The sequence below is a fragment of the Delphinapterus leucas genome, chromosome 18 (assembly GCF_059928025.1).
Source record: "Delphinapterus leucas isolate spDelLeu-1000000601 "Yukka" chromosome 18, BTC_Dleu_Yukka2, whole genome shotgun sequence".
NCBI classification, from domain to species: Eukaryota; Metazoa; Chordata; class Mammalia; order Artiodactyla; family Monodontidae; genus Delphinapterus; species Delphinapterus leucas.
Genome location: NC_143146.1, coordinates 26,746,840 through 26,768,034, shown reverse-complemented (window position 1 = coordinate 26,768,034; position 21,195 = coordinate 26,746,840).

Genomic DNA, 21,195 nt, shown 5'->3' with positions numbered 1-21,195 from the left:
CCCGAGCCCCCTCTGCAGTGGAAGCACAGAGCCCTAACCACTGGAACGCCAGGGAAGTCCCAATACCACACTGTCTTAATTACTGTAATTTTATAGTAAGTCTCGAAGCATATCAGGTAGTGTCAGTTCTCCAACTTTGTTCATTTTTTTTCAGTGTTGAATTGGTTATTTTGGGGCCTAGTCTATATAAACGTTAGAATCACCAAATAACTTGCTGGGATTTTGATTGGGATTGCACTGAATCTATAGATCAAAGTGGGAAGAAATGGCATTTTGATGATGTTGAGTCTTCCTACTCATGAATATTGAATACCTCTCTATTCATGTTGTTCTTCTTTATGTCTTTCCTCAGAGTTTGGAGTTTTCCTTATATAGCTCTTGTACATATTTCGTTAGATTTATACATAAGTATTTCATTAAGGGGGATGCTAATGTAAATGATAATGTGTTTTTAATTTCAAATTCCACTTGTTCATTGCCAGTATATAGGCAATTGACTTTTGTATATTAACCTTGTATCCTGCAACCTTGATATAATAACTTATTAATTGCAGGGTTTTTTGTTGTTGTTGATTTGTTTGGGTTTTCTACATGGACAATCATGTCACCTGCAAGCAACAATAGTTTTATTTCTTCCTTTCCAATCTGTATAACTTTTATTTCCTTTTCTTGTCTTACTACATTAGCTAGGATTTCCAGTATGATGTTGAAAAGCAGTGGTGAGGAGGGATATCCTTGCCTGGTATCTGATGTTATCAGGAAAGCTTTAAGTTTCTCACCATATTAGCTGTAGGTTCTTTATCAAGTTGAAGAATTTTCTCTCTATTCCTAGTTTTCTAATAGTGGTGTTTGCTTGTTTGTTTGTTTTTTAATGTGTAGTTAACATAGCTGGACTCACACTCCAAAATCTGTTTTCCCCATAGAGGGCAGCAGCTAAATTTCTATTCAAATCTTTTGGCCTTATCTGGGCCCCTTTAATCTGTCATGTGCAAGTAGAGTTCAGGTTTCAACTAAGATCTGAGCAGAGAATTTGGAACTCTCCCTTTCTGGATCTCTCTTTTAAGAAATTTTTTCTCTTTCTTTCCAGCTGCAGTGATCACCCTAAACTTGGTGCTTTCTTGTTTCTTTAAGCCAGTATGACTGTGGGTTTCCATCCAAATTTTAGCTCCTTTACTGGAGACTGCCTGTTAAAAATCACCTGATAAAATAACCTGTTACCCTCCTTCAAGTTCTGACTTCTCTCCAGCTTCTACCTGACTTTTGTCACTCTCCAGCTCATTTAGGTTGTTGTTTTTTTAAGCAGTTTTTAAAATCATGATGTATATTTGAATGATAACATTGATGCTAGTGCAGAGAATTGGGCTTAGCAAACAAAAGATTGGATGCAGGAAGCCCCAAGTAACAGACTGATGATTTCCTGAAATGGGACAATAATCATAAGAATGGAGAAGGCCAAAAAAATGAGAACATCTACAAGCTCATATTGGCGAGCTTTGTGACTCTCAGCTACCACATTTGACCCATCTAAAATTTTCTTCGTTGTATAGAAAGGATCAGAAAAGAGGTTGAAGAAGTAGCAGCCAGTATTATTAATTGCTTGTCACCTAACATTCATAAACGATGCAAAAGAGAATTACATGTAACTTTAAGCAAAAATACTCTTGTCTCCTTTCTCTTCATTTCACAGAAAATAAATTCAGGCATCTCCTGAAGTACCATTGATGTTCAATTGCAGAGTTGTATTATATCAAGTAGGAATTTTATCAGCTACTGGCAATAAAAACCTGACTACAGTGGCTTAAATACCTAAGAGTTTATTATTTTACATGTAAGAAACACAAAAGTGGGCTATCCACACTGGTACGAAGTTCTACAACGACAACGGGAATCCTTTCTTAATACATGGTTTCCATCCTCAAGGGCACAAGATGGCCACTAGAATTGCAACTGTCATATGTTATTAATTCAGGAAGGAATAAGTAGAAGGGCGAGGAGCAGAAAAACTCATCCAAGCTTTCTGTTAATAAGAGTCTTCTAATAAATCCCAGCCTATGACTTCTGCCTATATCCCTTTGACCAGTTACATGGTCATTCCTACCTATAAAGGAGGCTGGGAAGTACTTTTTTTTAAAGCTAGGACAATTGGTACCCTGAATCAAATTGAGATTATGTTACTAAGGATAAAGAGGAAAGTGGATATTGAATAAGCAACCAGCTGTCTCTGCCACATGTACAAAATGATTTTGTTGGAGCTCTCTCAACCAACTTAAGCCAAAAAAAAAAAAAAATGCATTGACCCAGATTAGCAAACTGTTATGTCTGTACAGGCATACCCAATCTAGGTACTCAAATGATCTTTGGGAAATTTTACTTCCTTTTACCTCTCACCTTTGCTTTTGTCTGGATTGGAAACAGGCTTAGATGTGCTCTCCCCTCATAATGACAAGATAGCTACTAGAAAGACTAAGCTTACATTTTCTCAGTTAAGCAATCCCAGATGAAGGAGATCACCTGTTTCTTAATAATTTTAGAATGAGTCATAAGAGGGACTCATGGTCCTTGGTATCACTTGCCTATTCCTACAATCATTGTAGACAGGGTGTGTGCTCTCTGATTGGCCAGATCTGCATCAAGGACCCCATCTTCCTGGGTCAGTCCCAACTAAACCATATGAACTGAGTTGGAGGAGGCATATTTCCCTAACTTAAACTCAATTCCAGCGAAAAGGTGATTGGGTACCATGCAAGCAAATACAGCAGACCTTGTGCAGAGGGCAAAAACTTTGAAGGAAAAAAATTAATTTATGCAATTCCGGTCTAGAAATGAAAAGATAAAATAGGCAAAACAATGGTAATCTATAAATCCCTTGCATAATTCCTGTTGTCTTCAATAATATTCAATAATACAATGTCTATAGGGTGAAAGTTTACCACAAGCCAAGGCTGGTAATATTTTGAGCATTATGAAAAGCTTTTATAATTCTAAAGCAACTCTGAAAATACCAAGGAGAAGATTTTCATAAGTATGCTATTTATAGGAATATTTAATTGTGGTAACTCCCTTAATACCTAAATCATGGAGATTCAAAGTGATGTACAATCAAAATTAATCCTTTCAATACTCCATAATGAAAAAGATTATGAGGAGAATAAGGCACAAAGGAATGACGGGTTTTTTCCCAAGTTCACGAATTGAATCAGCAGCCAACCAAAGCTGCTGACTCGCAAAATATATAACTCATTCTGCTCAACATTTCCACACCTTATTTTAGCTGATCACAACTATTGGTCTTTAGGGCCATTTGTTTGTAAGTGATGGGCAGAAAATGAAAATGGCCGTATGTTTGCACCTTAGCATCATCTGCCCTAGGGAAATAATAAACAAAAGAGGAGAGCACGAATACTCAAATGAAAAAAGCAAATAGGGCACAGCGAAAAATCTATGGACAAAATTTGCCAGTAGCTAAAAATAACTGTGGAGTGGAGTATAAATTGGGGCATCAGAACTCTCAGTATTTGGTATGACAGTGAGTACACTTAGAAAGGCTTTTTAGTTTTCTTTTAACATAATATCATACTTAGAGAAAAGCTTCAAAAATAGTACAGAGAATTCTGGAATACACGCCACCCAGATTCCTCAAATGTTAACTTTTATTGTACTCACAACCTTCTTCATTCTCTCTCTCTCTCTCTCTCTCTCGCTCTGTCTCTCGTGTGTGTGCACGCGTGCACCCAAGCATGCTTGCACATACCCACCCACAACCATACCCCCAACACACACACCTCTGAATCCTTTAAGAGTAAGTTTCAGATACAATGCTTCTTTCCTGCTATATACTTCAGTGTGTATTTCCTAAAACCAAGAACATCTTATATAGCCACAGTACAATTTTCAAAACTAGGAAATTAATACTGATATAACACTATTATTTACTATACAGCCCTTATTCAGATTTCACTAATTGTCCAGTAATGTCAATTATAGCAAAAGAAATTTAAGATCATGCATCACATTCAGTTGTCATATCTTTTTACTTTCCTTCAGCATGGAAGTCCCGAGATGTTCTTTGTATTTTATGAAGCTGATATTTTTGAAGAGTACAGGACAAGGATTTTGTAGAGTGTCCTTCAAATTAAGGTTTGTCTGATGTTTTCTCATGATTAGATTCAAGTTATGCACTTTTGGTAGGAATATCATAGAAATTAGGCTGTGCTCCTCTTAGTGTACCACATTAGGAGGCATATGCTGTTTATTTGTCCCATTATTGTTGAAGTTAACATTGATCATTTGGCTAAGGTGGTATCTGTCATGTTTCTCCACTGTAACATTATTATCTCTTATAATTAATAAATGCTTTATGGAAACATACTTTGAGATTATGTAACTATCTTAATACTCCTTAAAATGTACACACCAGTGTTAGCATCTATTGACGACTACTGCCTGAATTAATTAGAATGAATATCTTTTCATTAAACCTGTTTTTAAAATGTATACCAGTCATGCCATGCTAAGTGTTAACATAGTCTAGGTGAATTCTTATAATCTAAAAAACACTATAATCAATGAGGAGGAGGTGAGATACAATTTCAATATGCCTAATAATGATCTAAGAACCATCAATAACCATGAGTGATCTTATTAGGGGGATGAAAATGTTCTAAAACTGACTCAATAAAGCTACTAATTGCATGACTGAATTATACACCTGAAATGAGCAATTTTATGGTATGTGAAATATATCTCATTAAAGGTAAAAAAAATAGGAAGAAATATGAGTTAAGGAAATAATAAAAATGATTTAAATCAGAACACAGAAGCAAAGGCCAGTGAGAGCAACCATTCAGAGTCATGATTTGCATAAATAACAACTTGCACCTAAATCAAAGGTTCTTAACCTTCTTTTATAACATGGACCCCTTTGGCAGTCTGATAAAGCCTATGGATTCCTACTAGTAATAATGGTTTTAAATTCAAATGTAGTCAGCACTTCTTATATAGCTTGCATTTTTTAATTGTAAAATCCATTCCCCCTTTAATCTGATATGTTACTCTGTGTCTAACTAGGCATGAATAAGTGCCAATGTGTAGCCAAGTAGGACCATTAAAGCTGCCCTGATGTTAAGAACCTAGGTGAGCTTAAGAGCAATTCAAGGGACAACAGGGTTTGAAAAAAAATGTAGATTGATTGATTTTCATCTTTGTGGTTATGTGGACATTTGTATTAGTGCTAAATAAGTTATGCATGTTAAAAATTTATTGCTGTTATATATGAGATAGAGATACTCATCATGTGGTCCCTAGCAACGGCTGGCTTGTTATGTTTCAATAAATATTTTTTTATTAAATGAAAATAAATGGTTTGAATATATAGGATTACAAAGAAAATCATTGAAAAAATTTTGAAAATTTTTTCAATATTTCAAAATATTGAAAAACTTAATATTATTTTTGTACTATAAAAAATATGAGCTTTAAAACATACACTAAATAACAATAGATTTAAAATATAGGCAACTCAAATTTAAATTTTATTTTTCACAACTCTTAGTGTGAAGGCTGTTGTTACTTAAAATGAATAAGAATGATAAACTTTCTTTGACAGAGCAATATACATGTCGTATGACATCCAGTTGACTTCCACTTTTTGTTTTTTGGCTTCAAGTGCTGACAATCCAGATTCTCAAAAACATATTATCGTAAATTTAATTAAAGTTTCCATAGCTTGCTTAACAAGGAATGGGTAGATTCTCTCAAGGAATATCAAAAATCTCTAAAGCTATTTGAGTTAAATTTCTATTATGAGGTTATATAGCTTCACCATATGGAGGCCCAGAGTTGCTCTGCATTTGGCCAGCTCCACTGCAAGGGTGTCTGTGGACAGGGAGGCTGAGAGCTAACACTGCAGTACTTTTGAGGGAGTGATGAGCATAAGTGGTATTTTGAGAGATATTCAACAACTTCACTGTGATTTGAAAGTCTCGGTGATTCCTATTGATTTATAAGGTCACAGAGACTAAGATTTTTGCCAACATTCATACTTGGAGGACTTTCTAAATTTCAGTTAAATATTACTGAAAATAAAGATGTAAATGTTTTTACCCATCAAGTTCAACTACCCACTGAATTCTATCCATGGACAGTTTGGGCATCCAAGGACTCCAGGTTAAGAAATCCTGATATAAACAGATACGGTAAATAGAATTTATAATCCTCACATTTTGACTATTTGGTACAGTTACGTAACTCCTAAAGACAGCATAAATATATATATAAAGCCAAGATGTTTTAAGAGAAAAGGAAAATTCCTGGTTTTGTCAAGTCTAAAGACTCAAAAATAGAATCCTAACTCGCAGTTTCTTTCAAGATTCTTCCTCATAAAATGTGATCAAAATACTTAGCTCTGTTAAAAAAAAAAAAAAATCCGGTGATGAGGCATCTCTTTCTGCTTTTTATTTCTAGCATTATTCCAGCCTGGGATTTTTCTGCCTCATCACTTGTGATAGGAAGAAATTGATTTTTGTCTCTTATTTTTATTGCCAGTTTCGGGCTGCCTTTTTATTTTTTTGTTCTCATCTAAATTTAGTTGTTGAATTCTTCTTAAACTCATTGCAAGAAGGAGAAGTCCAGTAATTTGACCTTGAGCAGTTAATTCTTTCCCATTACAAAATTAATTTTGTCCCAAAATATGTTAGCAAGTCCTTTTGCTCTCTGAAAGAAAAAGATTAGAGGGGAGTTTTCTGCTACCTATATACTAATCAAAAGAAAAATTTCTGGAATTAGGAATTGGGATATAATAAAAGTTAACCTGCTGGAAGTCGGATTTGTGCTTTAATCCGTATTATGCCAAATCGGGCGCTTCTAAGACTGTCTTTGAACCTCGGTTCTCCTTATATGGAAAGTGAGTGGTAATTTGTTATGTAATCTCTAAGGTACTTTCTACCTCTAAATTTTCAAAAATTTAACAAGTCAGGACCGTATCTGTTGGACTATTTTAGTGCCCACCCTGCTTGATCTGGCTGGTCTGTCCATCCGCTAGCACTTATGAGTATCTCTTGTTAGCAACTCACAGCTGTCCCTAACCCAGGAGAACTGCTCTCTTCCCTTCAGCGGAACTGGAGACTGGAGCAGCCACACCCTGAGGGATATAGCCCCCATCAAATAATTGACTGACAGGAGGCACAAAAGCTGGCTGCCTTCCCGCAAGATGAGAAAAGAATTTCCCATGGGACTGGACTGAAGCTAGCATCCCAGTGAGATTACATCCCTGCTAAGCTTTTATCCCCTGTACTAACCTGCCTCTCTCACCCCCATTCTCCTGAGATCACTCTCTCAACTAATCATTTCAACAAGAATCTCCATCTCAGGCTTTGCTTCTAGGGAACTTGACATAGACATAAGATAGCATCTTATAGTAGGCATTCAGCAAATCTCTGTGGACTGACTGAATGAATGGAATTAATCTGTTTAATATTAATCATAAAAGTTATAGACCAAGCCTAAGAAAGCTTCATATAGTTTTTAGCAATAACTATGTGTTGAAAATCTTTCCTAGCAAGTACTATGACCATGTCTGTCTGTGAATTTGCCTCTGCCCCTTTCTGATAAAATTAATTCATTTCCAGAAGGAGCTTCCCCCAAATACTGATTCAGTGTTCAGCAGAGTATGAGCTATCCTTAACCCTAACCACTGGCCCAAGTGATCAAAGTAATGAACTCAATATTGGTGAGGAAAGGAAAGCTGACAGCTCATACTCCCAGAGTTCAGTGCCTTTGATTATTTATTTCTAATCCAAGGGGGTACATTATCAACTTATTAGCAATACAGTATTAAGAATGTATGAGAAGACAATGCAGTAAGTGCCTAAATGCAAGGCTAACTTTCAATTATTCAGTGATAGAGTTGAGTAATGTAGATGTGTGGGATGGGAATGGATTATACAGCTTGTACCAAACCACAGAGAACAGACAACACCTTCATTTATCAACATATCTTCTTTTAACTAATAGCACAGTTGTTTGTTTGTTTGTTTTTTTAGTGAAAAAAGCAGTGTGTAAGTTTTGAAACTTTTTACTGGAAAGAAATTTCCTGTAATTACTCCTCGGAACAATCACAAATACAAGAGTAGCTCCTGTTTTGTAAGAAGAGTGAAATCCCAGATACCACTGTTTGGATTCTAGCTCCATTGGTGCATGGACCCTGTCTCTACTCAGCTCTAGTTGTCAGTCCCCTGGCCTCAGATTGTTATCTTTCGGTGGGTATTCAGTGTTAATGAGCATCTGTTTGGAGATCCTAAATACATTCTTAGTTAAATGTAGTATAAAGTTTACTATTTGCGCTTGTACTTCTTGTGAAAGTGCATTTGAGCAGAAAAAAATGCTCTTCATTAATAATTTGTCCATGATTAAACTGCATTTACATGTTATTATGGGGCTTTATATATTACAGTGCAAAAAAACAAAAAACACTGTAGGATTTGTTTTATCCATCATGAAGAGAAAACTCAGTGTTCTGTTTACTTTTAAAGGCTATAAGAGAATGTATATATGTATATATATATGTGTGTATATATATATATGTATCTTTCTGCTTATTACAGAATATAAGATCTGCCACAGTCTTCAACCCACTTAAGTCTGAATATTCTAAACTTCTTGAGTGAAACAACTGTTTCTTAAAATGTTTGTATTCCCCACGGAGCCTAGCATACTGCAGACATTTTTCGACACGTGGGAAAAAATATTGAATATCCTTGTGTCCATTTGCCAGGGCTGTCGTAACAAAATAACACGGTCTCAGTGGCTTAAACAACAGAAATTTATTTCTCACAGTTCTGGAGGCTAGGAAGCCCAAGATCAAGTTGTCAGCCAGTTTGGTTTCTTCGGAGGCTCCTCTCCTTGCCTTGCAGATATCCACCTTCCCACTGTGTCCTCACATGGTCTTTCCTCTGTTACTATGTCTATGTCCTACTCTCTTCTTATAAGGACACCAGTCAAGTTGGATCAGTGCCCACCCATATGACCTCATTGTACCTTAATGACCTCTTTGAAAGGCACTATCTCCAAATATTCTATGGTACTGGAGGTTAGGACTTCAACATAAGAATTTGGGGGGGACACAGTTCAGCCTATAACACTCCTTTATATCGGTCTTATAAATTTATAATTCTAGTTTATATACTAAGAGAAAGCAAAAATAAGTACTTAAATTATTTTAAAATAAGAATTATGAATTATAGAATCACTCTTTTTCTAGCCATTTGTTTGGAAAATTATGTGTACTAATTAAAGTTTAGTAGTTGTCATAAGCTATATTAACATTCCATCTGAGCAGAAGCAACTATTAATGAAGTTGATGAGATAAATTGTTTCCATTCCCCAAACTAGAATATAGAGCTCTAGTTCTACATAAATAGAATATAGACTATAGAACTCATAGAAATAGAACTCACTGATTAAAATAAATATGGGCCTTTTCATTGATACACTTTTTCTAAAGGGAACATTTAACAATGTTTGAAGCAGGCATTTGGAATTGCAATACGTCATCATGTGTTGTGTTTCGTAAACAAGATAATTATATTGCCTTTCACCATACAAACTAAATTATAAAATTACTTTGAATGTCAGTTAAGTGAGGAAAAACCTGGGGGTGTTTTTCAAGCAGGATTACTTTTCTTTGTTCTAACTATAATTAAATCCATTTTATTTATATGGAGGGGCTTCTGTCTTGTAAAAAATAAAATATTAAAACAAACTGCACTTTGGAATTCTGGCTTTTTTTAACCAAAATAGGTTGGGATCATCAGAAGATAATGTTATAATACCCTGGGAAAATGGAAAGAAGGGAAAGATTTCTTTATGTTTTCAAGTAACTGTTCTTTTCATCTTATGTGCAAAAGAGTTATTAAATTTGTGTGCATAGAGTTGTTCATCATATTCGCTTATTATCCTTTTATTGGCTGTGGGGTCTGTAGTGATATCCCCTCTTTTATTCCTGAATTAGTATTTTGTGCCACTCTCTCTCTCTTTTGTCAGTCTTGCTAGAGGTTTATCAATTTTACTTTTTTTTCCCCAAAGAACCAGCTTTTTTTTTCATTGACTTTCTGTATTGTTTTTCTGTTTTCAATTTGATTGATTTCTGATCTAATGTTTATTATTTCCTTCATTCTTCTTGCTTGAGTTTTATTTTTTCTCTTCTTTTGCTAGTTCCTAAGTTGAAAACTTACATTATTGATCTGAGACTTTTCTTCCTTTCTAATATAAATATTTAATGCCACAAATATCCTAGTAAGCACTGCTTTAGCTACTGTCCCTCAATTTTAAGAGTAGTTGCATATTAAGATTATTAGCACTTTGTATTATGTATCATCAACATTTCTCCCAATTTGTCAATTATACTTTGTCTTAGTTTATGTTTTCTTTTTCTAATAAATTTATTTATTTATTTTTGGCTGCGTTGGGTCTTCATTGCTGCGTGCGGGCTTTCTCTAGTTGCAGCAAACGGGGTACTCTTTGTTGAGGTGCGTGGGCTTCTCATTGCAGTGGCTTCTCTTTCTTGTCGAGCATGGGTTCTAGGTGCATGGGCTTCAGTAGTTGTAGCACACAGGCTCAGTAGTTGTGGCTTGCGGGCTCTAGAGCGTAGGTTCGGTAGTTGTGGTGCACGGGCTTATTTGCTCCACGGCATGTGGAATCTGCCTGGACCAGAGCTCGAACCCATGTCCCCTGCACTGGCAGGTGGATTCTTAACCACTGCGCCACCAGGGAAGTCCTATGGTTTTCTTGTGCAAAATTTTTTAATTTATTATGTAGTCAAATTTATTATTTTCTTATTGCTTCTGGATTTTGAGTCATGATTAGAAAGTCTTTCATTACATGGAGGTTGAGGAGGAATTCATCTATTTTTCCTTTAGTACTTGTATGATGTTTTTACATTTACATGTAGATACTTAATCCATTTGGAGTTTATTTTTGTGTATGGTGTGAGATATTAATCTAATTTTACCTTTCTACAAATGGCAACCCAGTTGTCACAGCACCATGTACTAAAAAGTCTATCTTTAACCCAGTGATTTGTGTAGTCACCTTTCTCATGTACTAAATTTCCATAAATATTTGGGTCTAATTCTATCTAGTCTATTATATTCCACTGGCCTGTTTGTCTATTCATGTGCCAGTACCACACTATTTTAATTATGGAGGATTTATATTTACTATGTTTTAATACCTGGTAGGGCTAGTTCCCTGGTAGTGTTTCCTTTTTTCAGTGTTTTCCTGGCTACTCTTGCCTGTTTGTTTTTTTATATGAACTTTAGTATCAAGTTGTATAACTCCATAAGAGCTTATTAGTATTTGTATTGATTCTATGTTAAATTTAATCTTGTTAAATTAAGTCCCAAATTTAAGGTCTAAGGATTTTAATATCCTAACTCATTCAATTTATTCTATATCCCTTCTAATTTTATTTTATCATAGATTTGAAGTGTATGCCCTTAACATCAATCATATCATGATCCATGCCATTTATCACAGTGTGATACATTACTGGGCCAAGAATACTCTTCTGTATTGATATACTAGACATGTCCCTCTCAGGTGACATTGACCTGTGAATCTTTTGGGAATGGGTGTTCCACTCTTTTCTAATCCAAGCCATCCATTCAATCCATATTTCCCTAAATGGTTTATAAGTATATCATGATCCATTTGTCATATATTCTACTATGGTTCAAGTCACACTAGATCTAAGCCATTTTTACTATCTGCTCTAAAAACAAACATAAAAGTCCTATCTTTTAGAAAAATGTATGAAGCCAGAGACTTAGAAGCAGTTGGCCTAATTGATTAGTAAATGTAAAAACTCGATTACAGTTCCAGTTTGGGAGAAAAAAATACCCTGAAGCCAAGGAGTCTGTCTTACAGAATACAGTTATACACTTTGAGTCAGAGACTTGTATGGTACTCTCTACCCCTAATGTATGGTAGTAGGAATCAAGGGGTAGAAGTAGCAGTGGCTTCTCTTACTACTATGCCTAGCAACCCACTTATAGAATCTTTGCTTCCTGTCCTAGCAGTTTTGAGCTCCACTGGTTTGAAGGTCTTAGTTCTCAGGAGGGAATGCTTCCACCAGAAGACAAAATAATGGTTCTATCGAATTGGAAGATAAGATTACCACCTTGTCATTTGAAAGTGACAGGAAAAAAAGTTACTCTACTGGCTGGTATAACTGATCCCAATTACTAAGGGGAAGTTGTGTTGCTACCACACATAGAGGCAAAGAATAGTATGTCTGGAACCCAGGAAATTCTTTGAGATGCATTAAGGGAATATTAGACTTGCCAGTAGGGGGCACTGGTGTGACCCTCTAGGCAATAGCCTCAGTAAGACACTTGCCTTCCAGATTCCAGTCCTTAGATACGATTATTCAAAGCAGGAAATTAGTAGTCTACTATGCAGAAGAGCTCCAATCATATCTTGAGGCCATGATCTCCCTACCAGATGCCTGAACAGCTCTGACCTGCCTTCACCGTCTGACAAATAGTGTATCACTTCCAGCCCACTCACCACTTCCTCCAGCAATGGTGGGCTTCTTCCACAGACCTGTGCCAGCTTATACTCTGGCAACTTCTTGAGCTACTGGCAGGCTGTGTTACTATGGTAGCTGCTTTCTTTCTGAAGAGGCCCAAATCTTAGTCTGGGGTAGGGGTCGGGGTAGGGGAAGCCTTCTCTTGGTACTGTACTTAGTTCCTTTATTGTCTGTATTCACAGCCTACAAATAGTAGCTGTTTTTTGGGTTTTTCTGCACCTGACATTTCTGGACTCCTTTTACTCATTTCGGTAGATGACCGCCTTCTACTATCTAACAATTCTTTATATTGAACTTTTCCTGTTTGAATAATTGGTTTGGTTTCTGTCTCCTGACTGGACCCTGACTCATAAACCCTTTGAGAAGAAAATCATTTATTTTTTCATCAAGTAAATTGTCTTTTGCTCACTGGATTTAGTAGGATAGGAATAAATGTCCTAAATCAGATTACATTTTGTTTTACAGTGTACTTTCTGTTCTCTAAGCCCCTGTCCCCAAAAAGAAGAGGATGTGCTATGGAACCTGATTTTATCTATTATGAAATACACAATAGGAACCTTTGTGCTTGAGTAAGTGTTAAAGTTTTGTGAAGCATTGTTGTAAATAATTGCCTAAAGTCATGATATAATAGCTAGAGTGAAAATTGATGATGGTTCATAAATTTTATCAGTTGGTACAAATGAATCAGCGGCAAGTTCACTAAGTTTTCTCTATTTTTAGGTCTTTTATTTTCAGTGCTATAAAAAACTCATTGTAACTCTCAGTGGTTAGAAAAAAATGACATTCTTCTCTGCAGCAGACCTTTTTAACAAAACAATTTGTGACTGATCCCTGAAATCTAAACACAATGCAAAAATTTGGGGTAGCTTTTTAAAAATAGAAACCTTTAGCATATAACAATCAAGATAGAAACTGGCCCTTGGAGTTAAACTGAGTTCCCTACTCCCATTAAAGCAAGCTGCAAACTCTAGCTGATATTCTAGGGAAGTGTTTCTGAAACTTTAGTTGTGCCAGAATCACCTGATGGGCTTGTTTAAACACAGATTGCTGGATCCCAGTCAGAGCTGCTGATTCGGTAGGTCTGGGGCAGGGCCTGGGGATCTGCATTTCTAACAGATTCTCATGTGATGCTCATCTGGTGCTTCACAACTTAAAAACCAATGTTTTAGATATGGGAACATATGTATATGCGTAACTGATTCACTTTGTTATACAGCAGAAACTGACACACCATTGTAAAGCAATTATACTCCAATAAAGGTGTTAAAAAAACAAACAAACAAACCAATGTTTTAGGGCAACCACTCAGGACTTACTTCCTATCTTCTCCTATTTTTCTCCCTTTCCTCTGATTTAATGCCAGACTGTTGGCACTTGCTATTATTATCCTGAGATTCATATTTTTGGCATCATATTCTGCCTTGAATTCCTGTAACTTTTTTCCTAACGTTTTTGAAACTTGGCACATTTTTTTTCCTTTGGCTTTCCTCAATCATCTGGCCTTAACATCTCCTGTTGCATAGCCTTCCATTGCCTGCTTTAATCCCCAGGGTCATGCTATACTAACTTTCATTGCAGCCCCTCAGCCAATGCCCCCTTTCCTCCTCTCCCCCGCTTTTAAGCACTCAGACACATTCCTTTACTGCCCGTAATGAATGGTATGTGTGGGATTTGGAGAGGCGAGGTTAGGATGTATTGATCTTTTCAAGTTAATCCATGCTGGAAGCTAGAAGGACATGAAGCATTCTTTAGTAATCCAACTTAAAATCCTCCTTGGGATCAACCATTTTAGAAATTTGTAGCATAATCTTCTTACCTCTTTTGAATGTTGTATAATCTTTGCTTTACTCCTGCTCTGAATCCATCTTTCACAGCCCCTCAAGCATCACTGATACCCGTACAAGTTCTTTTTTTTTTCTTTTATAAATTTGTCTATTTTATTTATTTATCTTTGGCTGCGTTGGGTCTTCATTGCTGTGCGCGGGCTTTCTCTAGTTGTGGCGAGCGGGGGCTACTCTTCGTTGCGGTGCATGGTCTTCTCATTGCAGTGGCTTCTCTTGTTAGAAGCACACGGAGCACAGGCTCTAGACCGCAGGCTCTAGAGCGGAGGCTTAGTAGTTGTGGCTCACGGGCTTAGTTGCTCCGTGGCCTGTGGGATCTTCCCGGACCAGGGCTCGAACCCCTGTCCCCTGCATTGGCAGGTGGATTCTCAACCGCTGCGCCACCAGGGAAGCCCCCCATCCCGTGCAAGTTCTTGTTCACACTACTTAGCCTTCCTTACCCTGCCTTGTCCACCTGTAATGTTCTGTTCATCTCTGAGATTCATCTCAAGCATTGCCTTTTCTGAGAATCCTTCTAGATGCCTCCTCCCCATAGGCATAGCTAATATGTAACTATACTTTATATCCCACAACTGACATGGAATTTACCTAAGTTAGGAGGCTTCATCTCATGTAGATTATTGACATGTTCTTTGCAACCTCTTCTTTAATCGTAGGTTTCTATTTTTTTACTAATATTCATTTCATGATTGTCCACCAAAAAATTGTTCTCCCTTGAGAGAAAATATTAGAACAGCATAGAAAATGAGAAGTAGGCTTTCTTTATATTATTAGTACACCATTGGTTCTCACTTTGGACCCATCCTGTCAAGCTTGTGTTTGTATCATGTGGTCAGCCCCAGTTAAGAACAGGGTTGCAACATTTCCTCTGTGTTTAGACTTGATACCACTTTCTGACCAACATCGTTCCAGATGTTTGTCCTCACTTCCTGCTTATGACCTCATCTTTGCCTCTTGGCCCTAATGATTTATATTAGTCCTCTGATAACCAGAAGATCATATCTGCCTAGATGTGTCCACTCTGAGTAAGCCTTTTCTGGGATCATAGTCTAAAGTGATGACTCAGTCTTGTAGAAACTGGCTTTAAAGAGTAGTTGAGGGCTTCCCTGGTGGTGCAGTGGTTGAGAGTCTGCCTGCCGATGCATGGGACACGGGTTCGTGCCCCGGTCTGGGAAGATCCCACATGCCGCGGAGCAGCTGGGCCCATGAACCATGGCCGCTGAGCCTGCGCGTCCAGAGCCTGTGCTCCGCAACGGGAGAGGCCACAACAGTGAGAGGCCTGCGTACGCAAAAAAAATAAAAAACAAAAATAAAATAAAGAGTAGTAGAAGTGGTCACTCTGACAAATATATCGTACACGTTTTATTGTGTAGCTTCCAGTGATACATTTGCAGCAAAGAATACCAGAAGATATGAAGCTAGTGTAGTCTTTCTCAACTAGTTCCCGGAGCAAATTAGGCCATAACTGCACTAAGGCATCCCTTGTATGCAACAAATTAACTTCTCTCCTATGCATCTAGAGTAGTTCTAGTTATGTAACCATTTGGGGAGAATTGAGAAAATTGTCACTCAAATCATTTTTCCATGTTCTTTGGCTCAAGTGGGCAGAGAATGTGGCTTCTTGAGTCCTACAAAGTACATGTGTTTGGGTGGTGGAAATGGTTTTGTGATTGTCCAGGATAAGGTCCTGCCACATCAAAGAAAGTCCCTTATTGAAGCAAAGGCAGATTAAAGCTTAAGCTTTAGGGCCCTTACTTGCATGAGTCCTTCCCAAGGCCTTGGGAAAGACCATAGAAATTTTGAATTTGTTAGCTTTTATTTTGTCTTAAATAGGGCCCTTCTCCCAAACTGAATACATTTCAGACCTCATAAAACCTAGATTTGCTGCTGCTCTTCTTACATAAATCATGCTCACCTGAAACTCCAGGATAATTAAATTTTATGGTTTCTAAAACTGTCTTAAGCAAACTATATTACATGTGTCTCATCCACGTTCTAGGTACAGTTTTTTCTCTGTCATAGACACCATCTTACTACCTGGTCCATAGGTTATATAAAAATGACTAGGCCTTCTTTGTGTACAATGGCACTACAATCATGTCTCATCGGCACTGGGCAGCAATGACCAACCTGCAAACGTGCACGAGGCTTGGCAGGCCTGGCTGGGACCCACCACATGCAGGTGCCAGCCCCTGGAGCCAGAACTTGGTCTTCTCCTTTCTTTCTCTTTCTCCCTTCCTCCTTTCCTTCTTTCCTTCCTTGCTCTCTCTCTCTCTCTCTCTCTCTCTCTCTGTCTTTTCTTCCTTCCTCTCCCTCTCTCTTTCTTTCCTCTTATATAACCGAAAAAAGAAGGAAGAAGTGAAGGGTGGGAGGAAGGGAAGCAAGCAGAAAGGAAAAAAAAGAAATAGCTCTCTATGTATGGTATTTAAAAATAATCTGTTTATTCTTTAGGCATATTTCTATCATTTGACATTGTCCATAGTTATATGCTTCTTACTTCTACTACATAGACATACACACATGCATCTGTGTGTGTAATATCACATATATACAAATTCATATACAAAAATTTTATATATAAAAATAAATATCTATACACATAAATTTAAATGTGAGATTACAAAAAAATTCAGTGTGAATCTCATTGTTTCTTTTGATATCTCCTCCTTCACCTACTCGTGAATATACTAACCAATAACACTTCTCAATGTGATTACTAGTGCCATTTGAATTATATAGTGAGAAATGTATTTCTGGAGTTTTAAACCTTCTTGAACTATATAGGAGACTTATACTTTTTTTCTCTAAATTTTTTGAAATATATAATTTCTTAAATTTAGGAGAATTGATCTAAATTAGATTTTAGAGTTCCTAAAATTAGATTATGCCCAGCCTTTCTCTCCAGACCTACGACAGACTCTAAAATAACAAAATTCAAGCTCTTTAACACTATCTCTCCTACATCATCTCCTGCTATTCCCACCTTCACACCTTATGTTCCAACAAAATTGGGCTGCTTAAAATTCTCTAATCCAGTCGGCTCCAGGGCTAGTGATGGGAGTTAAGTACATACACAAAGACATCTTCCATAGCCCATCCACATGGGTTTCTCCACTTTATGGGAGGTTAAAATGCTAATAAGCATGCCAAGAACTCTAACATAAAATATTGGTAAGGAGGTTTTATTAAAGGTGAGGATATTTAGTTATGATAACAGTTTTAAATTATAACAATAAAATAAAACAAAGATACTGGAGTTAAGATTTTTTTTTAATTACCTGACATTGCAGCATAATACAAAAATCAAATGCTGCAATTTTGCTTGCGCTGGCAATCCTTGTCATTTGAGGAGAGATCTTGTATGTAAAGTTATGAATAAACAGAACCTAAATAGAATGCCTAGGATTGCAGTTCTATACCTTATTTAGGACAATTACTGAGAGCATTTAATGGGAAATATCGTCCACTGTCCCATAGGAAATAAGATCCTCCTGCCCTTTTTCCCCCAATGGAAAGAAAATATTTTATCTAGGAAGCAGAATAGAAAGCCAATTTTATATAAATAGTATACAAAACAGAGTTATTGATTTTAGACTTCATTATACCCGTTTTCAAATAAGAGGCCTACAAGAGAAATGACTAAAAAATAAAATAAAAAAAAAATAGGGGTTATTCCTGTTGCTTTCAAAGGTCATTAAAGAGAAAAGAGGATGAGTCACAAACCACCTCAGCAGAGCTGAAAATTGGGGCAATTCCCCAGAACTCTGTGTGTGGGGAAGTGAGGGTGGAGTGTGTGACTACTTAGAAAACAGGCACCTAGCAACAGCTAGGCAGTGACTCAGGGCAGCGACTCCTTCTGAGAGAGAGGAAATGGCTCAGCCACTGCTTAGAGACAGGCCTAAAGTCTGTTTCTGTATAATCGGTACATGCCAGCTTCCGTTGCCTTCAAAAGAAAGAGCTGGATTGCTTCTACCTTATTCTTCTTAAACAACATTCCAGTTGCTCCTGTTTTCATATTAAATGCAATTCCGCCTGTATAGAAATGTTGGCTAACCAGCTGGAGGAAAGGGTGAGGCTGTGATATTTGTCCCCGCCCAAACTGTTGTAGAACTTCATAATGGGAAGTTAATACAGTTGGATCCTTTTGGGGGAAAACAAAAGAGAGAGAAAGAGACAAATCCGAAGCTAATTTGACAGGTAGATAAGGTGCATAGATTTTGGCTACTTAATTGGTCTTTTAGTAAAGACAAAAACAAACAAACAAACAAAAAATGGAGAGAACTACAAAGTGTAAGTTTAGCCTAGTTAAGAGTAAGAGTCATAAATAACAAGGAAGCTGAGGGAAATAATTCTGTGTGATAAAGTTTGTGGACCTCAATTATTACTGTGCATAGTATCAAAATAGAAAGTTGGGCAAATACCTAACATCTCTGAAGCAGTCTGAGTTACTTCTGAACTTAAATAATCCTGTATCCAGAAAATTAGAAAACAAAATTAAGTTTAAACTGATCTTTTGATATTGGTGAGAGCTTAATATAATAAGCTCAAAATAAGAAAATAGTCTTGTCAGAAACCATTCTTGGTCCCTTAGATTATCTAATACCTACTGTAACCTAATCCACATATTTGAGTTGTATCTGAATTAAAAAAATGTTGTTCTGTAGTCTAAACAAGGGCAGTCCTGAAGCCATTTTGAGAAGTAAGAATTCTGAGCCTACGTCATTCCTAGTGATCCTAGAAAGTGTGTTAATGTATTAGTTCCTCATATTTCTCCAAAGAAGGCTACCAACCATCTCTTCCTAACCTGATGCCCAAATATAAACATCCCCGTGCCTTCCTAACCTCCCCCCAAACATAGCATCCCTAAAAAACAAAACAGAAAACAGGATGAAATGAAAAGTGGCAGGGACTTCCCTGGTGGTGCAGTGGTTAAGAATCCGCCTGCCAATGCAGGGGATGCAGGTTTGAGCCCCGGTCTGGGAAGGTCCCACATGCCGCAGAGCAATGAAGCCCCTGCACCACAAGTACTGAGCCTGCGCTCTAGAGCTTGTGAGCCACAACTACTGAGCCCGTGTGCCACAACTACTGAAGCCCACGTGCCTAGAGCCCGTGCTCCACAGCAAGAGAAGCCACTGCAATGAGAAGCCCGCACACTGCAACGAAGAGTAGCCCCTACTCGCTGCAACTAGAGAAAGCCTGTGCACAGCAATGGAGACCCAACGCAGCCAAAAATAAATAAATAAATAAAAAGTAAGAAGGGTTCGTGTAAGCTGGCTGTCCCTCTATTAAGAATCCTTTCTGAATTCCATGTCTAGCTGCAATGTGGGCTGTGAGGACCTCTTTAGTTGGTCATATTGTTACTTGGAATAAAATCAAACTTTTTTAATTTTTATTTTATTTTATTTTTTTTAATATTTATTTTATTTATTTTGGCTGTGCCAGGTCTTAATTGTGGTATGCGGGATCTTCCTTGCAACATATGGGATCTTTTAGTTGTGGCGTGTGGACTTCTATTAGTTTCTACATGCAGACTCTTAGTTGCTGCATTCAGTATCTAGTTCCTTAACTAGGGATCGAACCCGGCCCCCCTGCACTGGGAGCGTGGAGTTGTACCCACTGGACCACCAGGGAAGTCCCTCAAAGTTTTTTTATTAAGTAAGAAGAAGAGAATTGGTTTGGTAGCTAGCTTCTTCCACAACTGTAAATCAGGACCCTAGAATTGCCATCATAATGAAGGTTTTCACTGATCCAGAATTACGTTGTTTTTGTTTTGCCCTGTGGTAAAGATATGCTTGAGCCAATGGAATGCAAGTTTCCTTGAAATTTATATGAGGATAACTTACTTCAAGGTACAAAACTAAGATTTTTGAGTTCTGAAAGTAAGACAGGTTGCCAGTCATTTGTATTTTGCATTTTGTATATAAATATATACATGTATATGTATTTTGTCATCCTGTATTATTCATGAACCTTAGGATATCTCCAAATTGGTATATAACGGATGAAGTCAACCTATATATAAGGATCACCTCTTTTCTTGACCCAATCATTTAAAAATGGCACAACAAATTAGCCTAGAAAAAAGATACAAACTTTTCCAGTAAGAATGTCCTAAGAACTAAAATGTAATATGGCCTAATATATAAAAAATATACCTTTTCCTTTATAAATTCTTACCTTTTATATAAAAGAGAAACAATTTAAGTAATGAAGATAAAGTTTTTTTGAGGAGAAAAATTATAATTCTCCTGTCAGAATTAAGGCTTCATAATCAGCATAGAGACATCACTGGCTTAAAGGAATCTACCATGGTCACAGCAGATCCTGCTTCTCCTGGGATATTCCCAGTGTTAAAACTGAAAATCCGGGCTTCCCTGGTGGCACAGTGGTTGAGAATCTGCTTGCCAATGCAGGGAACATGGGTTTGAGCCCTGGTCCGCAAAGATCCTACATGCCGCAGAGCGACTAAGCCCATGCGCCACAACTACTGAAGCCTGCGCGCCTAGAGCCCGTGCTCCGCAACAGGAGAAGCCACCGCAACAAGAAGCCCGCGCACCGCAATGAAGAGTAGCCCCTGCTCGCCGCCAACTAGAGAAAGCCCACGCATAGCAACGAAGACTCAACGCAGCCAAAAATAAAATAAATAAATTAAATAATTTTTTTAAAAAACTGAAAATCCTAAGTCCTGGGAACCTTCAGTTCTGGGCAAACCAGGACAGTTTGTTACCCCACTTTTAGTTAATATCAGGGTAACTGGTTTAAGGTAGT